Genomic DNA, 12,911 nt, shown 5'->3' with positions numbered 1-12,911 from the left:
CAAGGGGACTGTGTGTGTGTGTGTGACTGTGTAGTCTTATTATATTCATGGAGCGGTGATAATTATAATTCAGTCTTATCCCCAGTTTAGGTTCCCTCAGAGTATTCTGTATGCAGAGGAATGCTATATAAGGCAACATCAAGCAGGTGTGTGTACTGGCATCATCTGAGGGAATTTGAAACCAAATTGGACATCTGACATCAACAGCGGCATTCAGTTTCTGTTCTCGCATTAACACCAGACTCGTTCTAAATCGGAGGTACTCCCTGTGCTGTTCATTCAACATATTCAAACTGCTCCAGGCGGAGGCTTTTTCACAGCTCGAGTCCCTCTTAAATACATTGTCAGGCTAGCACCTGCACTTACCTGGGTTTGGATGGTAGGACAAGATGCAGAAAGGGAAGAAGTGTATTCAGTCTTCATGTCAGATAACAAATTCAGATTCAATCTAACACAAGTATTTTTAGCTGAGTATATTTGTCTTTTTTTGTGTTTGTTTGTCTAAATATCTCATTAAACGTAATATAAGACACAGCCAACTCGAAAATAGCAATACAGTGAGATAGACACTTTTCTTGTAGGGCAATTTTCACTAGGTTTGTGATGCACAGTTTTGTGCTAAATGCTAAAATGCTCACTATTAGGGTGTTCATGGTCAGTATTGTGCCTGAACGCATTAAATGAACGATCGTTCATGAACTCATTCATATTTTAGGCGAACGTGAACTGAACGTACATATTTCTGCCTAATGAACGTTAATGTGAACGCGTTCATTCTGGCGTTTGTGAACGGCGTGCTCTGACAGTTTAACTTCGTTCAAGACAGTGTCAGATTCCCACCGAGCCTTCCAGGCGAAAACCGGCTAAAACACACCGTGAACAGGTAGCGAAAAAACACCCAATCTGGCTATTGTGCATTAAAAGGACGCTGGACGAGAGTATTGTGCATGCAACTCACATTACTTTCGGTCAAAACAAAACTTCAACAAAACTAGTTCAGACAGAAACAGCTGCATACCAAACATGCAATACCAGCCACCACAGAGTCGCACCACCACATGCGTCATCAACATGTGAAGTAGAGGGCTGCATTGGGACCCCAAATCTCGCGGGAGCGGGCGGTTTGAACTTTGCTGCGGGCGGGAACGGGCGGCTAAAACAAACACTGCGGGAGCGACAGGATGACGGAGTCAACAAATGAAGTAGAAGAAAAGCTAAAACAAGGTCTCTACCGTTGTCTATTTGCTGATTGTGTTCTCATTATTGTTTCTTATTCAGGTCTGTCTTAGAAAAGAGACCTTAACCTCAATCACTGCGTGCTTATATAAAGGTAGAAAAATAAATAAAATACAGAGGAGGAGAATAGAATATGAAACAGCCTTTATTTCATTAAAAACTAAATGAAAACAACGAAATAGGAGTGCTATTCCTGACTAGTGCGTCAAAAGACATGCAGCCCAGGGAAACGAAACAAATAACCCTATGAGACTCTTTATTAATAGCCTACAAAATGACATGTTTTCTAGTGATGGGAACTGCAGTTCTTTTTACTGTACTGAATCTCTAGAATCCGTTCATTAAAATGATTCGTTCAAAAGATTTGTTCACCAAATCATTCAGTGCTCTCCAACTCCCTGAACTGATAAGCAGCCAAACGATCCGTCACTCAGTTCATTAATCAGCCCTGAGGTTCCCGTTCACTTACTGAGGGACGGTGTGTTCACGGACTATAGTACACAATTGTTCGCAGGAGACGCAGCGCTGCTTTGAGTGGTATACACGCACTAAAATTATTACACAGTGAAAGTGTCCTCTGTGCACAGTAAAATCACTTAACATGATGCTACATGGATGTTAGCAACACATTGCTAGTTTTAGCAGTACGGTTACTGAACGTGAATCAACTCCTCTGCCCTGTGTGAGTGACTGACTGACACAGCGCCACTTTCAGCACAGTACGTGGACGAGAATCACGTCCTCAGCGATGCGTATCATGAGTGAGTGACAGCGCAAACGTGATTCACGTCCTCAACAGGTCGTTCGCGACCTGAATTACGTTACCTGCTGAGAATCACGTTCGCGAACGTGAGTGACTTTTACTGTGCAGTAAAATCACCTAACATGATGCTACACGGATGTTAGCAACACAACCCTACTTTTAGCAGTACGGTTACTGGATGTGAATCAACTCCTCTGCCCTGTGTGAGTGAGTGAGTGAGTGAGTGACACAGGGCCACTTTCAGCACAGTACGTGAACGAGAATCACGTCCTCAGCGACGGTTCTCTGTATGCAGTAGGTTCGTGAATCATGAACGAATCACAGCGCGAATGTGAATTACGTCCTAACAGTTCTCTGTGTGAGTCGCGGCAGTTACACTCCCCGCCGGCATGCTCGCGGCTGAGCTCAACTGAACTGAGAAAGGAACAAATCAGTTCTTTAAGTGATTTTGTTCACTTCGTTCACTCAAAAGATTTGTTTGTTTGAACGACACGTTCGCGAACGACACAACACTAGTGTTTTCTCCTGCGGGACAGGAGAAGACATAAAATCAATGAATCTCTATTATTGTGCGGGCATAAATTCTCAGAGTTTTGCAGGTGCAGGCGGGAGTGGACATTCACATTGCGGGAGCGGGCGGGAGCGTAACACACAGGTTGCGGGTGCGGGCGGAAATGGTCAGAAATTCAGCGGGAGCGGACAGGAGCGGGATGAAGAAAACAGTCCCGCGCAGGGCTCTAATGTGAAGCATGGAGGCAAAAATAAATGAAGGCAGCAGGCTAGCAGCACTACCTCAGACTGTGCCTCCACCATTAATACGCCATCTAGGATTGATGATGATATGTATGATTACTTAAAACTATTTTATGAAAAGGTCAGTGATGATCCAGGTGGGAAAAATCTGACCTTTTTGTGTAAACTTTGCCTGCCGGGTTTCAAGAAGCAACTCCGTACATCAACAACGTCAGCAGCGAACCTGAAACAGCACATTGAACTGAAGCACCCGGCAAGGTCTGTGCGAGTGAATGAAAAATCAAAAGACACAGCAACAGCGAGCCAAAACAGATCCTCTACAACCCAAATCACATTAACGGTGTACAGTAGTGGCTGTTTTCATCTCCCAGCTGCAGCTGGACCACCTGGTTTTGCAGTACATTGTGGGAGAGCTGCAGTTTCAGGGTTAAAACTGATTTTGCTGTCTGTGGGTCTAAATGGGCTGTGGCAATAATTTTGAAAAATAATAGCTCGCAGCAACATATTGAAAAAAAAAAGAACTATGAACTAGTGTATTTTTGGAACTATGAACTTAGTTCAAAATTTTGAATTATGAACTATGAACTGAACTAGTTAAATTTAACATTTGTGAACTGAACTTTGAACTAGTTCATGTAGAAAGTGAACTTTCCCAACACTGTTCATGGTAATGGTATTGTTTAGCGTGTTCATTGTCCATTGAAGCACATGTGTGTGCTAACAAGCATGTTAACGTTTAATGCTAATCGGCAAAAAGCCGAGCTGACGCCGATGGCTGTTATTGGTTTTATTCAGTGGTATTCAGGTGACGAGCCAATCAGCGACCTTGAAGTTTGGGTTGACCTGATGATAGTACGAGATTACAAGTCATGTACGAGGAGTAGCAGTTGTAGTGTTGTTGGGCACGTCAGCATCGACCTCTGTAATTTTCCCGCTGGTTTCTGAGGTGGAAGGTAGGAGTGTCTCGCTCGATAAGTTACAATACAATCCATCGTGGCTCACATGAATGTCTGTGCACTTGAGGCAACAATGCAACTATGTGGTTGGCTGATTAGTTTGCAGCTGTGGGTAGTGAAAAGGGTTAGGCCAGCTTGCACAAATGATTGTACGTGAAATGAATGGTAAGCTGTCATCATCATGTGGTGTAAATTAAATATCGATGCTAATGTTTATTTTAATGTTGTTTTATTAAATACACCTTGATTTAGCATTATGCTAGGTTAGATACATTATTATCTAATTCTAATTATCTATTACATAATGACACCTGATTTGGATTTCATTTTAGTCCTAATTAATGCATTGGTAACATTTGAACCATTTAATTTTTGTTATTTTAAGCCAAGAAAAACTAAGACATTAAGTTTCATTTTCAATACATTCTTAATTACTTTTTTCTTGTAACTGTTCACACTAATAGCTTCTGTGTCGACTAAAATGACTGTTAATCTCACAAATTTACAATGCTCCTTTACTCCCAGAGAGCAAATGTTGAACATGAACACAGTGTCAGACTAAAGTGAAAAATACCAGCCAGTTCAGTTCAAACGCCGGCAAACTACGGCAATAATTGCATACGAAAGAAACTAAGTGTGCAAATGATATTTTCTACATTAACCACCACTGAGGTGCTTTACGTTTCTACTTCTTTACACCTACCTCTATTTCTTTGCGCGTTATACTTATTTATTGCCGTGTGTACTTCTGAGGGAGAACAGGGGTCAGCCGAAGCCCTCGACTCTGAAAGCAATTTCATATGTTTCGCGCCACGCAATAAACCATCTTGAGAAGTGAGCTCACAAACTCTCAGTCTCGTGGCAGATAATCAAAACCGCAAGGTCAGCCCGGCTGGTTTCATACTTGACACCATGAGTGTTTGTCGATGACCCTTCATTTGTACACAGATGAAAACACGACAAGAGGCTTCGCTGCTAGCTGCTGCTTTCCAGGTCATGGGGTTCAACTTGATAGGTTAAGCAAACACTCCTTCCTCCTCTCTTGCCTCATCATTGCCTCATCTTTCCTTACCATTCTGTGTCTGTTTTATGTTTAAAACATCACCCCTCTCCCTCGTCTGCCCATCTCGTTCTCATCTGTCTCTCTCTCTCCCTCTCCCTCGCTTTCCGCAGAGGGCTCGTTTTGCTCTCGCAGCGGCGGGTAGACTTTGATGTGGGCTGACAATGTGACTTGTGCCTCTGCTAAATTTAATCATATTAGCTAGTTAACCGTGCCACCACTGTGTGACCCACTGACAAAAACCCAGGCTCCTTCTGCTCACGCTCTCTCTCTCCCTCTTTGCTCGCCCTCTCCCTCGTTTTGTCTATGATAATCTAGCCTTGGGACTGAGGGGGAGCAGAGAGCAGAGTGCTCTTGGGAGATACAGTCCGTGTTCGTCTGTGTGTGTGTGTGGGTGTGTGTGTGTGTGCGTGTGTTTGTAAGAGACGGGGAAGAAAGAATAATTAGAAGTGATATTGCCATTGCAGCATTTCTTTTTAAATATGTGTACCTTGTAATATTCGCTCAAAGCAGGGCTCTTTCAGTGTGTTTCTGGCCGAGGACCCCTTAGCTTAGCAATTTTACACAGTTGCATATTAAACTGGGCACACAACAGGGCGGCCTACAGTAGCTATAGCATAAGGGGTGCTAGCTGTTGAAATGTCTCAGGTGGTTTCTGAGGTGGAAGGGTATTTCAGAGTTTCAAGATCGATAAGTTACAAAAAAAATTCATTGTGGCTCACAGGAATAAACAAACACTTATCATCATACAGGTAGCACCCCGATGTTTCAGTTGTACGTAGTTAGCCGATGAGTTTGCAGTTTTGGATAGGGAAAAGTCATGTTAGCGTTAGCACGAGGAATCATGACTGGACTATTGTTACTGTTTTTTTATGTAATGAATGTATTGTTGCTCGCGACATGTTGGATTCATGTAAATGTCTATTCTCACCAACATTGACTTTTTTATATAAATGAATTAAAACTCGAACAATCCAGTGTGTAGACTGTAATAGGCTACTATAGTCAACTGAATTGACCTTATGGCGGGCCAGTTTTGGCCAATGGGCCGCTTTGATTAAGGGAATTAAATTGGCCAAAAAAGGAATATATCATTCCTATGTTTTTATCAGCATTTGATCATATGAAACTAGTAACGCCTGTGTTTCTGTTACCTTCCAATGAGCCTTTTATATTGACAGAGTGAGCGGGCCCTTTTCCACACAGACCCCCATGTTGCACTGCCCTGTTTCTACATTAAACCAGATGGGCCATTTGATTGCAAGGCAGCTGGATTTGTGATCATGTGATCTCACAAGTCAATCTTGGAAAGCTCAAAGCTATCTGCTCGTGGGTGAACACAGAGTGGTTGATCCAGTCAGAAAACTGTGAGGAAATATATGTGTTGTTCAGGTGTTATGACCAGCGAGACAAATGACTGGCAACTCCTCAAGAGGTCTCAATCAATCAATCAATCAATCAATCACTCTTTGTTTGTATATTGCAAATTTACAACAAGCAAGCACTTAGTGACAATGGCATAAATAAAACTGCCCTTTAACTGACAGAAACCTGGAGAAGAACCAGACTCAGTGGTGGGCGGCCATCTGCCTAGACTGGTTAGATCTTCAAAACTGGACAGTAGATGTCATTGAGTGAAAAGCAAACAACATTTCTGAAGGTTTTTCTTCATGGAGAACATTTAAAATGCTCTTCTCTCGGCTTGTTTTAGTCAGCGTTTGATTTAGCAACTTCCGTCACTGGTTGGCGCGTTCTCTTATTGTTGATATGATTGTTTGTGCCTGCCCTTTTTCCAAACAATTCCTACTGGCAGCTTCTCAGATGGTTCTATGTAAAAAACATAAAAAAATGAAAAAAAAAAAAAAAAACTAAACCTCACAGATAGACTTAATCCTCCACAATGGACCTTTAATAGTGCAATTACAAAGATGATTAACTTTGTCTAAATGTCTCATTTACCCTGAAATGTCTCTTGCATTTCCTACATTATTTATTCTATAACTTGTCTTAAAGATTGACGCGTGACTCAAATATCTAATTCCTCTAATAGAAGTGATAATATATGGACATTGGTGGGCGGCACGATATGTGACAGGGGAGCCTGCATTGCTACAGATGCCACTGAGCTCTCTGGCACAGACCGCCTCCGCCTCGAAAGTCCACAAGGGAGAGAAAAAGACCTGCATGAAAAGTTGACACTGGTGTGTGTGTGTGTGTGTGTGTCTGCAAGCCTGCGTGTATATGTCAAAGTGAATGTAGGAGAAAGGACAAGATAGCTCTTGATTACAGCTGATAGGTTTATTTGAGGAAGGTCAGGAAGATTTGGGAGAAGAGCAAGACACGAGTAGCTGATGGGGATGATAGGAGAGTGATGGCGCAGTTCAGAGAGCACACACACACACACACACGCGCACACACGCACACCCACACACACACACACACACTGCACGCGCTAACACACAGAAATGGAAACCAGGACTTAGACGGGTAGTTGCAAGCAGGAAAAGTCAGTGTTAACAAGCAGCGCTGAGCGACTCGCGACCAAACAAAAAAAAACGAAGAGTGAGCATTTCAGCACCTTCTTCCTCTGCTCGGGTGTCGTCCTTCCGTGGGTCTCGGAGATTGGACATGCCCACTAGTGCTGAGTTGTCAGAAAGAGTCTGTCTGACAGCGGCGAACGCCCCCCATGGCCCACCAGAAGTGTCAATCTGGAGACGCGGCACGTCAGACGGAGTGAGCGGTAGATCTGAAGGTCAAAAAATAGGCAAATGAATGACAGTTTGGCGAACAGATGGAATGTATAACAAGATTATCACTGAGCATCAGGCAACTTTCGCATCAAGTGAGAGAGGGTTTTTTTTTTTTTTTTAGGAATGTAATTGTCAGATCTCATTAATTTTTTTTATTTTTTTATTTTTTTACAGAAAGAGATATCTCGCCGGAACTCCTTTCTACAATCCGCAGGTAACCGGGAGCAACCCTCAAGGCACGCCCGACTCGCGTCCGCTCTGCTCTGCAACAGCTCCCGAATGGAGGAATCTCTTCATCCTCAACATATCATCACACCCGTTGGCCTGACAGCGAACAAGCTCGGATGGCAGCCGTCTTTTGATTGTTGCCGTCATCGCCCCCCCAGGCGTTCCTGTGTGTGATCACTCCTGCCCCGGAGGTTGATCTTTGTCTGATTACTCTCACTGTTTGATTCTTTTCTGTAATCGCACTGGCACATGAAGACCAGTTTTTTTTTGTGTGTGTGTTTTTGGCAGGGGTTTGTCGTGGAGGCCTTATCTATGTGTAAACATCTCTGTTTGGAGGTTCGTCGGAGAGGGTGTGTGTGTGATTATTGATAGCTCGGAGGGCTTGTCCGGGTGTGATTGCTTTTGCCTGGCAGGCTGGCGTTTAGAATAATTGGTGCCCTCCAGAACCGGTGTTTATTTTTGTCAACATTCCAATTACATCAGACCAATCAGTGTGGTCACAGCCCAGTCGTCTCATCCCCACATATCAGCTGTGTCAACATCCGCTATCATCTCTGGCTGTCACACTGATTGTAACTCTATCACTCAATCTTTTAATTACATTTGGATCAAACTGTGAGAAAATAGTAATAAGCCTGTCTCTTGTACGCACTTAATTTTTTTTATTTTTCCATTAAAGTATCCTCATAGCGTATTGTTTAAATCCTATAATCCATGTCACAAATTGGGGAGGAAGTCCATCATCCATATATTTCCAGTGAGCCGTTGAATCGAGACAAATTCAGAACAGCCCTTCCGTGCACAATCTTTTTTCTTTTCTTTTTTTTTTTTCTTTTAGTATGCGCTCTCCCATAACAGTAATGACCCAATTTTCTCTGACCATTTCTTTGGTGTGCCGGGTTGATAGGTAATCGTTTTTGATTGACTCAATTAGCTTCAGTGTGCCTGGCGAATTCAGCTGATTATATTGCCTCTGTCGGACAAAACCTTTAACATATTCTTTCTTGTCATTCAGAGAGCGAATCAAAAAAAAAAAAAAAAAAATCTGTATTTTCTGGTTGACGATCAGGTGTCTCACTGGTTCGCCGGTCCGTTTCAGTTTGGGTCACGAGGCGTCCTCGACTCAAAATACCTGTTCGACAAAAAAAAAGAAAGAAAAACAACGCACACTTTTTCATCTAAATGCATTTCTTCAGAAATAACAGCTCCACTCAGACACATTGCATTGAGGTGGAATTTTCAGGATTAGGCAGGATTGAAATAATCCTACCAGAGGAGGGGAAAGGAACCAAAACACAGGTTAACTATTTAAAAGAAGGAGTGGGATAAAGAGCGCCGTGAAAAGCTCCGAATAGAGGGAAGGCAAAGAAAAGCATTATCTCTTAATGTAACAAGTGAGGTTGGGATAAAACGGGTTGGTGTGGAAGGACAGAGAAAAACAGGAGGTATTGTTTTAATCCTGTCAGTGGGAACCTTCTAATCCCTTGTTGTGAACATCACAGAAACACGTTGGTGTTTTTGCCTTTTGTTCCCGGGGCTAATCCCCAGCTTGCTGGCCCTCAGGTCTGGGGTGGTACGTCGATGCCAGTGTTACACAGCCTATATATTACACAAACCGCAGGACACACACACAAATACCCGACCGGACATACAGGTCAACCAAGGGAGAGCCCGGTGATAAGAGTTTCACCCTTTCCATTAGAAATTCACACATTTCTATGCATGTTTGGATTTAGTATTTATTTATTGTTTTTTTCAGAGCTGATGAGGACTTTTAATTGTGGATACTTGGAGATGTTATGTCACTTTGGTTGATGAGAAGCAGAAATCAAGTGTTACATCTCAGGACAAAATTAACCTTTTTTTCAAATGTTCTGACAGGAGCACACAGGAGTTGGGAGCTCAGAAAGACTTTTCATTTATAATATTTGGCTCAAAGCTGATTTGAGGTTTAAGATAAGAGGATAAAACATTTCCAATAGAAAAAATCCTCTCATTTTTTTAAATGTATGATGTTAACAGGAGAGGTAGAAAAGTGAGTCCAGACACCGAAATGCTTCGGTTCAGTTTAGTTGTCGGATGAAATGGACTTGACCACTTGGCATACTTCTCTCTGATTGGCTAAAAAGCAAGCAAACAATCATCACACGACATGGCCACACAAAACCGGAACCAATAGTGAACCATAAATAAACCTTCCTTTAACTCATTGAATCAAGTACAAAAGTAGCACAAGGTCAAGGGTCCATTAAGCAAACAGATCATTATACATACATATATATGGCGATGTCATTCCTGTCCTGAGCTTGACTGCTTCCGGACAGTAAGGCTCTGCAGTGGGTAATTAAAATCGCCCAGAAAGTCATCGAAGTCCATCTACTGAGCGTCAGTGATGGTTGGTGAGTTTAGATGTCTGCACAGAGCCTGAAGGATGCTAAAAGAAAGCACCCATCCCGGCCACAGCCTGTACACCCTGCTGATACCTGGCAAAAGATACAGAAGTATCCACTGCCGTACCACCAAACTACAAAGCAGCTTCTTTCCTAATGCTGTGAGACTCCTAAACCCATCCTCCACACTTCAACATATATAGTAAACAATAATAAATAAAACTCATAATACGATCCTGTATAGTACAATAAGTGGTACATCTTGAATCTTTGCGATGGAATTTGCTTTGAACTCTTTAAAAAAGATGGTCCGCCAGTGCCTACATTGGTATTTTTGCTTGATGTGATGTTATTTCTTGGACTCTCTACAGATGCTTCATATCCCTGAAACCTGTACAACCGGCACTAAAAGGTTAGGTAAGTGAGTACAAAATTATAACGTGCAAAAGTATGGAAATTCTGTCATTCATTACAAAAATATAGATTGGTACCTTATTTATTGATAATTTTGCTTGTTGTGATGCTGTTGTTTTCTTGGAGTATCTTCAATTGCTCCATATGCTCACACCTACAAAATGCACTACAAATAAAAATCACAAAGCATTGGATATGCAGTCTGTTTTTCAGGTTAAATGCAACCAAAATGTAAGCTGTTGATGTGGTCACAGCTTTAAGCACACAAGCTGTTATGGTTTCTTATCTCTCGCGGCGTGGGCTGTATCACACATTTTTTTTAGTATTCCATCGTCGCAAACAAACTTTACTTTTGCCCAATCAGACCTGTTAGGAGACACATGTTTAACGCGGAGAAAACAGCGGTGGCGGCGGCACAAGGCTGCTCCCACTGCTCATATCAGCACGATGGGGAGGCTTACAGTGATCAACAATGCTTAAAGATTCCCCCTGCTTTCATCCACTGATAAACACCTAACGGGAGCAAACGTTAAATCTCAATCTCATTTTGGTCGCCTGTCAGGCAGCGAGAAAATAAAACTACAATCACGATATGTCATTATAACAGCTCGGTGTCATGTGATGATGTGCTTTGCACTGCTGACACAAACGCGCACACAAACTCAAAGGGACCTGCATCCATTCCGCCTCCTCTGGAGGATAGTTTGACATCGCCTTGCCTGGCGGCTTAAAGTTATGATGTCAGTGGGTCACAGTGGTTTATGGGATTAAGCCCCTGGAGGAAGTCAGAGGCTCTTTAAAGCCAGGACAAAACGGCCTCTAAATTTAATTGAGGTTGCAAGTGGGCGCAATAACAATGATCGCCTTTATCGTAAAAGGCAAGGAGGCATCGTGGGCTTCAGTGTTGTTAATATTAACAATAACAGCCGGGATGGATATGAGTGGATCTAAACTGAACCTTGAAGACAAAAAGATAAATAAGGAACGACGCGACAGAACGATCGCGTGTCAAAAGATATGTGAATTGATATTTGAATCACCTGTTGTCGTTGGGAAAAATCTATAGCGCTCCGCTGACAGCTGTGTGTGGCTTTCTCTTCAATGGTTCAGCATGAGAGAAGAGCAGATGTAGCACAAAGTACAAGTCTTCCAACATGGCATCAGTCCATATTGTGACACGGACGCCTACACACTTTGCAGATCCGTCTGAAATCTCTCCTAGCAGCCCGAATCAATTGAAGCTCAGAGAGGAGTGGTACTGTGAATATTTCTGCCTTGACAGAAAGCGTCTTCAAAAGCCTCCCAAACAGAACTTTGTGACTTCACAGAAGATCATCCCGTCTCCAAAACCCATCATCAGGAGTTGGTTCTGTCTCCCGCTCAACTCAGAGTTCACCCCTTTGTGTGTATTGGCCCCTTTGAGATGCCATTATTCCAATTTCAGCGAAAAACTTCCACTACATTTTTGTCTGTCTGCTATTTCATCTACCCTTAAAAAAAAAAAAAAAAAAAAAAAGGAATAAAGAAATGCATTTTTTTTTTGGATCAAGCCTCTCTCCTTTCTCAGAGAGGGAGAGATTAGCATAATTTTACAGCAGGATTTCCACTGGCTAAGACCACAAATCTGTCCTGAAATCCCGACTGAAGCGGAGCCTTTCCCTTTCTTATCTGTTTGTTTTTCTGTATTGTTGAAGGTTTTGTGCAATAAATGAATGTAGGCGAGATTGTGAGATCAGCAGACAGCAGGGATCATGGGTACATTAGAGGACAGAGATGGATGGCATGCTGATTTTAGGTTACGACTGTGCGTCTGTGTCGGTGTGCTGCATATTTGCCCTGCAGAGTGCATAGGTGAATTATAGTACCCACTGTTTTGGTGACACGCAGTCCCATGAGCCCCGCGTCGGAGAGAAACGGGGTCTGAAGTCAAAGAGGCATCAGGCAGTACACGGTGCACCGAAAATCCGCGTCCCAGGTAGAGGGGCAAGCTGCACAGGAGAGTACAAGGAAGTGCAACGGCTAAGTCAACGCATGAATTAAATATTTTGTCCAGAAAGTCACTGTGCTGATACAGCACTTTGGTGGCAACAGGTGTGATTTTAGGTCAACTCTGTTTCCCTCGCTCCAGGCATGCACCCACACACCAGCGTGGCTGTTTTTCAAGTATTCAAAGTGTTTGTTTTTTTTTATTTTTACATTAGCATACCACAACTTTGACATTTGTGACCCCTCTAGCTGATATTATTAAATTGGAAACAAACATATGCTCCAACTCAGGCGGCCCTTGTGAAATATGTTATGCACCACCTGCACTTGGAAATTAATGAAATTCTCACTGATAGGGTGTGAAGAGGTTCTGTG

Source organism: Sparus aurata, chromosome 1 (genome assembly GCF_900880675.1).
Source record: "Sparus aurata chromosome 1, fSpaAur1.1, whole genome shotgun sequence".
Taxonomy (NCBI): Eukaryota; Metazoa; Chordata; class Actinopteri; order Spariformes; family Sparidae; genus Sparus; species Sparus aurata.
The sequence above is the reverse complement of the archived record's forward strand: the minus strand, read 5'-3'. Positions refer to the sequence as shown.